This window comes from Maylandia zebra, unplaced genomic scaffold (assembly GCF_041146795.1).
Source record: "Maylandia zebra isolate NMK-2024a unplaced genomic scaffold, Mzebra_GT3a scaffold11, whole genome shotgun sequence".
In the NCBI taxonomy this organism is placed as follows: Eukaryota; Metazoa; Chordata; class Actinopteri; order Cichliformes; family Cichlidae; genus Maylandia; species Maylandia zebra.
This window is the reverse complement of record NW_027490041.1, coordinates 5,379,746-5,387,256: the sequence shown is the minus strand read 5'-3', so window position 1 is coordinate 5,387,256 and position 7,511 is coordinate 5,379,746. Positions and strand designations below refer to the sequence as shown.

At 40.7% G+C, this 7,511-nt stretch overlaps 1 long non-coding RNA gene across 1 annotated transcript; it reads right to left on the bottom strand.

Annotated features, from left to right (window-relative positions):
- Positions 1–6,400: 6,400 nt before the first annotated feature.
- On the bottom strand, positions 6,401–7,034 carry LOC143415912 (uncharacterized). The gene is made up of 3 exons (XR_013096340.1): positions 6,905–7,034; positions 6,557–6,743; positions 6,401–6,428 (listed from the first exon to the last, which is right to left on the bottom strand). It is a non-coding gene; the product is annotated as an uncharacterized LOC143415912 (long non-coding RNA).
- Positions 7,035–7,511: the final 477 nt, after the last annotated feature.

Here is a 7,511-nt window from a genome sequence, read left to right as displayed (position 1 = left end):
GCCAGGTCTCTAGCAGCAAGGAGTAGGCAAGAGAAGCCATGTTCAGAAGAACAGTTCATTTTCTCCAGTGTTCCATTCATGTTCAGAAGAAGGTTATAGAACTGTTAATACAGACATTTCAATCTAAATACAGCAGATATAGAAGACTGAAAAAAACACACAAGTTCACTGACTAAAAACATCTTATTATTATTTTATTTATGTATTACAGATTGATTGATTTTCTTATTAATTCTTAATTTGTTTATTTATTTTTCATATTTTGTGTTAAAAAATAAAAATAAAGAGATTTGAGAAGATTGGAATTTTTTAACCATGCCTTTCTTGTGGAAAACCTAATGCGGCCCAGCCTCACCCAGACTCTGCCTGCAGCGGCCCCCAGCTAAATTGAGTTTGAGACCCCTGTCCTACACCATAAATCAGTAAGAGAGGGTACGACCTCTCTCATGGCCCCAAGTGGTGTGTGCATGCCAGAGCACTCTGGAAGGCACACAGAGTCTTTACAGACTACTAAGGATCAAACCTCTATCATCATGCAATCGATTATACAACTCTAAGCATATATGAGTAAATATTTCTAAGCATCAATCAACAATATAAACCTTACAGCTGGTTTTAATAACAGAATTCATTTGTTTCTCAAATGAGAAAGAGCTATCGAGAAACACTCCTAAATCTTTAGTTCTTAACTTTTCCAGTGGGCCACGGTCAACATTATTAGATAATGCTAGTTCTTTTCCCTTACATTATAACAATGTGAGGAGTTAATGCTAAGTATACTGCCATTAGCGGCTAATTCTAATTAGGGGTGAATAATTATTAGTAGCTAATGCTAATATCGTTTTCTCTTCCCTTTTAACAATGAACAACTAGTGCTAGGTAGGCTGATGCTAGCAGCTAATGCTAATTTGACGTGAATTAGCATTATATTAGTGAGGAGTTAATGCTAAGTAGGCTGCCATTAGTGGCTAATGCTAATTTTAGATGAAAAAGCATTAGCAGCTAATGCTCATATTGTTTTCCTTTGCTTTGTAAGAATGACAGCAGCTAATGATACGAAGTCTACCATTATTAACAATTGTTAATTTGATGTAAATTAGCATTATCTGATAATGGTAACCCTTTTCCCCTGCATTATAACTATGTCAGGAGTTAATGCTAACTAGGCTGCCATTAGGGGCTAACTCTAATTAGGTGAATAATTATTAGCAGCTAATGCTATTATTGTTTTCCCTTTTAACAATGTGAGCAGCTAATGCTAATTTGATGTGAATTAGCATTATATTAGTGAGCAGTTAATGCTAAGTAGGCTGCCATTATTAACTAATGCTACTTTGACGTGAATTAGCATTATGTGCTAATACTAATACTGTTTTCCCTTACTTTTTAACAATGTGAGCGGCTAATTCTAAGTACGCTCTTGTAAATAGGTAATTCTAATTTAGTGTGAATTAGCATTATTCAATAATGCTAACACTGTTTTCTCTTACTTATTAAAAATGATAGTAGCTAATACTAATACTCTTTTCCGTTGGGTAACAACGATGTGAGGAGTTAATGCTAAGTAGGCTGCTTTTAGAGGCTTATTCTAATTAGGGCTGAATAATTATTAGTAGCTAATGCTAATACCGTTTTCTCTTTCCTTATAACAATATGAGCAGCTAATGCTAATTTGATGTGAATTAACATTATATTAGTGAGGAGTTAATGCTAAGTAGGCTACCATGAGTGACTCCTTTCCCTTGCATTATAAAGATGTGAAGAGTTTATGCTAAGTAAGCTGCCATTAGCAGCTAATGCTAATACTGTTTTCCCTTTCTTTATACAACTTGAGCAGCTATTGCTAAGTAGGCCACTTTTCTCTGCTAAGGATTTGCGTGACCATGATGGAAACTCTGATAAGCTAATGCTACTAAGCTAATGCTGTTTATGGGCCCTGTTAGAATCAATATTTCATTCTGATTCTGTTGTTTGAGAACAATAACAGAAAAATGTGCACTTGAGAACAAATTTATTGTGAATTCAGCTGTGAATGTACAGTTTGTCATTATTTAAGCTTCCATTTCCAAATGTTAGCTGACACTTTATTAGGTACACTGGTATCTATATCAGGTACACCTGTGACCTAAATGTTCCTGCAAACAGACTCCTTGGAGACCCCTACATAAATATCCATGAACTATCCAGCTAGACTAGTGTGTCTGTCCCTGAAAATATTCCTGCATGTGTGATTGTTCATGTCTCATCTGCAGGAAACAAACAGGAAGTGAGTGAAAGACATGGGAAATGTTTCCAGCTCTTCCTCCTCTATCAGATTTTCTCTCCATACCTGAGAGTGTCCAGTCTCCAGCCTGGATCCTTCAGTCCAGCCGACAGCAGCTTCATTCCTGAGGGACCTGGATGATTGTAGCTCAGGTCCAGCTCTCTCAGATGGGAGGGGTTGGAGCTCAGAGCTGAGGCCAGAGAAGTACAGCCTTCCTCTGTGATCAGACAGCCTGACAGACTGCAGACACACAAAACAACAATCTATCTGTCAACAGTTGTTTTCTCTTTGTCACAATAACATCTATCCATCCATTGTAACTTTATTTATAAGTGACAATACCCAACAGACAACAACAGTCATCTGAAGCTGTTTAGAAAGACGCAGTCCCAGCAGTTAGCTTGTCTGCTAGTTAGCTGAGAGCTAACTCACTTGTACATTGAATACCAAACTGTGTAAACCAGGGGTGTCAAACATATGGCCCGTGGGCCAAATCCAGCCCTTGAACATAATTTCATATGTCAAATATTGATGAATTTTCAGGCTTGCTGATAATCAATGTGAGCACGGCTGAGGTTTTATTCTGATGAGCAAACCATGTGGCCAAACACTTTCAGAGACAGACTGGGATCATACCATTATGTGAAAGAGGACGGAAATGTCCCATAGACAGCAAGGGTAGTGGTAGAGACCAGTACACAGAGAAATGGGAGCTGTACTGAAATGCAAGCGTGTCAGGAAAGAGTGAAAAGGCAAAATGAGCAGCATCTGGCTGCATTTCAGTGATATTGGAGACCACAAAGCTGAGTGCAACATTTATACAGGAGATATACAGGAGACGCTGAGAGCAGAACCGATAAAATTAGGAGCTGGCTAAAGTGAGACCCATTTTTATTTCCACCCATTTTCCACTGTGGAGGACAAAAGGTTTCAAACTGGTCCAGGTCTTAAACCTCACGTGTTCTTCCTAATAGCAGTAAATGGATAGAAATAAGGCTTTTATGAAAACACTGAATAAAACTTGCTGCCTTTAAAAAGACTAAATGTACAGTTCAGTATTGAATACTACATAAAATAAACTATATATAAAGTGTGTCTGAATGGCAGAGATGCAGAAATATGTGCATGTAGCACAGAGCCACGGCTCAGTGTCTGAATGAGTCTCACAGACCTGAATGTGCTGTTGAAGCCATTTATAATTATAACGTAATTCTTTACTCGTTTGATCTGCTCCTTACCACAAGCCACCAGACGTAGAAGGTTTTGGACTTTTAACTATATTTTCTGAAGTTTTACAACTTTTCTTACTGTTAAAAACCTCGTTATGGCCATTCATGCTGTACAAAGTAATTAGACATGTGTGGTATCTACAGAAACGTCAGAATCTCAGCTAAAAGTTCACAAAACCATCTCAACAACCACCAAACAGCTGAAACAGCAGGTGAACAGATCACACAAAAAAGATGTAAACACAAATCCCCCTGATCATCTGTTTTTTAAACATGAAGTGTAGTTTTGGACGTTCATTTACTGCTGGTTCAGTGAATTTTGGTTGGACAGTGATGAAACCTGCAGCCTCAGAATCTGTGAGAAGTCTGCTTTCAGCATAAGAGTACGTTGCCCTTCAAAACACCTCCACATCTCCTCTTATTAGAGGACTGCCTTATTATTAATCTGCTAATTCTGTCAGTTGATGAAAGAAAAATGCTTGATCTCACCTGAGAGTTTCCAGTGTACAGTGTGGACTCTTCAGTCCTTCAGACAGAAGCTTCACGCCTGAATCCTTCAGGTTGATGTTACTCAGGTCCAGCTGTCTCAGATTAGAGGTCTGAGAGCTGAGACCTGAGGCCAGAGCTTCACAGCTTCTCTCTGACAGGTCACAGTGACTCAGTCTGAAAAATAACAGATAAACAATTACAAAAATAAAACACTTATGTTGAAGCGTAATGAGATACTATTATATTTAGCAATATTTCATCTTGTTTTGTCAGGAAACTGAGCACTGATGCAGAGCAACATGTGGAGAGAATCAGAGGAGAAGAAGTGAAGAGAGAACAGCAGTAAAACAACACTGAATTGTTCAGTGTGCTTTTGATATCAACAAAATGTGTCAAATTTCTTTATTTTGTATTTGTTTTAGTAGAATTGATGATTATCACTTAGATAACAACCACAGGCCAGGTCTAAATTGCACTTTGGTGACAGTTACACCCAGAAATATTTCAGAAACGTGGACAATTTGTGCTCCATTGTATTCAGTATTGAACAAACTGAGTACCGATGACCACTTAATATTTTTGATATTTTATTTGAGTTGTTCCACCTGATTTGTGTTAACTAGAATAAACATTTAAAAGCTAAAGCTATGATCACATATTTACTTACAGAGCTTTGTTGGAGGCTTTGACCACTGGCAACAGCCTCAGAAGAGCCTCCTCTGAAGCAGAGTATTTCTTCAGGTCAAACACATCCAGATCTTCTTCTGATGACAGTAAGATGAAGACCAGAGCTGACCACTGAGCAGGAGACAGTTTATCTGTGGAGAGACTTCCTGATCTCAGGGACTGTTGGATCTCCTCCACTAGAGAACGATCATTCAGTTCATTCAGACAGTGGATCAGATTGATGCTTTTCTCTGCAGACAGATTCTCACTGAGCTTCTCCTTGATGTACTGGACTGTTTTCTTATTGGTCTGTGAGCTACTTCCTGTCTGTGTCAGCAGACCTCGTAGGAGAGTCTGATTGGTCTGCAGTGAAAGACCCAGGAGGAAGCGGAGGAACAAGTCCAGGTGTCCATTTGGACTCTGCAAGGCCTTGTTCACAGCACTCTGGTGAAGAGATGGTTTAAACCACCAGGAGGTTGTTTGTTGTTGTTCCAGCAGATTGAGTCCAGAGTTGATGAAGGTCAGATGGACATGAAGAGCAGCCAGAAACTCCTGAACACTCAGATGGATGAAGCAGAACACCTTGTCCTGGTACAGTCCTCTCTCCTCTTTAAAGATCTGTGTGAACACTCCTGAGTACACTGAGGCTGCTCTGATATCGATGCCACACTCTGTCAGGTCTGATTCATAGAAGATCAGGTTTCCTTTCTGCAGCTGATCAAAAGCCAGTTTTCCCAGTGACTTAATCATCTTCCTGCTCTCTGGACTCCAGTGTGGATCTGTCTCAGCTCCTCCATCATACTTGACCTTCTTCACTTTGGCCTGAACCACCAGGAAGTGGATGTACATCTCAGTCAGGGTCTTGGGCAGCTGTCCTCCCTCTCTGGTTTCCAGCACATCCTCCAGAACTGTAGCAGTGATCCAGCAGAAGACTGGGATGTGACACATGATGTGGAGGCTTCGTGATGTCTTGATGTGGGAGATGATCCTGCTGGCCTGCTCCTCATCTCTGAATCTCTTCCTGAAGTACTCCTCCTTCTGTGGGTCAGTGAACCCTCTGACCTCTGTCACCATGCCAACACAGTCAGGAGGGATCTGATTGGCTGCTGCAGGTCGTGTGGTTATCCAGAGGCGAGCAGAGGGAAGCAGTTTCCCCCTGATGAGGTTTATCAGCAGCACATCCACTGAGGTGGACTTTCTAGGGTCAGTTAGGATTGTAGTTTTGTGGAAGTCCAGAGGAAGTCGACACTCATCCAGACCATCAAAGATGAACACAACCTGGAAGTCTTCAAAGCTGCAGATTCCTGCTTCTTTGGTTTCAGTAAAGAAGTGATGAACAAGTCCCACCAAGCTGAACTTTTCCTCTTTCAGCACATTCAGCTCTCTGAAAGTGAATGGAAATATGAACTGGATGTCCTGGTTGGCTTTGTCTTCAGCCCAGTCCAGGCTGTGTTTCTGTGTTAAGACTGTTTTCCCAATGCCAGCCACTCCCTTTGTCAGCACTGTTCTGATTGGTTCATCTCTTCCAGGTGAGGCTTTAAAGATGTCTTCTTGTCTGATGGTTGTTTCTGGTCTGTCTGGTTTCCTGGATGCTGTTTCAATCTGTCTGACCTCATGTTCATCATTGACCTCTGCAGTCCCTCCCTCTGTGATGTAGAGCTCTGTGTAGATCTGATTCAGGAGGGTTGGGTTTCCTGCTTTAGCGATGCCCTCAAACACACGCTGGAACTTCTTCTTCAGGGTGGATTTAAGTTTACGATGACAAACTGGAGCTTGAAGTTCTGAATGAGAAGAAAAATAAACACTCAATTCCAAAAAGAACTAATCTTTAAAACATGTTGCTCCATCTTCCATCTCTGGAAAATGTTCATTTATCCAGCAGCTTAAACCTTTAGATAAATCCTCTTACTGCTCTGCAGACGGTCAGCCAGCTCCTCCTGCTTCATTCTCCTCAGGAAGTCCACTGTGATCTTCACAAATGCCTCTCTGCTGCTGCTCCTCTGACTCTCTAAGCATTCTGGGTAATCTGGAATCAGAACCTTCTGGATCTTCTTCAGCTCGTTCTTCACAAAAGTGATGATGTTGTCCTCCAGCAGCTGGAACAGAATATTTATGAATGAGCCAATCAGACTGAAATCATGGAGCCAAACATCAGATCCATGTTGGACACACTGACGATCCACTGGTCTACAAAGAGCAGCATGGAGATGACTGTGAACAGAACAGATGTAACAGTAGTTGTTGTACATGTACAGACCATAAATATGGAGTCCAGCTGTGTTTGATGCTGCTGGGCAGACTGACCACTGGGAACCTCTGAGCTCTGCTGGTCCACTCTGTGGAGGAACCATGAAGGATTAGATCAACACAGGATAAAGATCCAGGAGTTTCTGCTCAAATAACTTCATCTGAATCAAGTCTGTCAAGTTTTAAACTCTCAGATTGTGAACATATCAGTAATTTTCAGTCTGTTTTCATGGACGTCCTTTCAGTGGTGATGTCAGGGATGATTTTGAAGAAGCTCATCAAACTGAACCATCAGCAGATCACTGCTCCAAAACCAGAACATGATCCGAGTCTCCCTCCACCACCAGAACACCAGCTTTACTAACGTGGTAGATCAGTGTAGTACAGATCAATAACTGATGAGTCATTTGATCAAAATCACTGAGTGCTTCACGTCTGACCCTCTGATGCTTCTGTAGACATTTTGCATATTTAATGAATGTCTGACAGTTTTACATTCATTCTATGAACACAGTGGAAATGTTGTGTTATAGTCTCCATGTTGTTTCCAGCATCATAAATTCTTAAGTTCAGAAAATTAGATTCTTTCTTCACAGCTGAAAAACAACAACATTTAT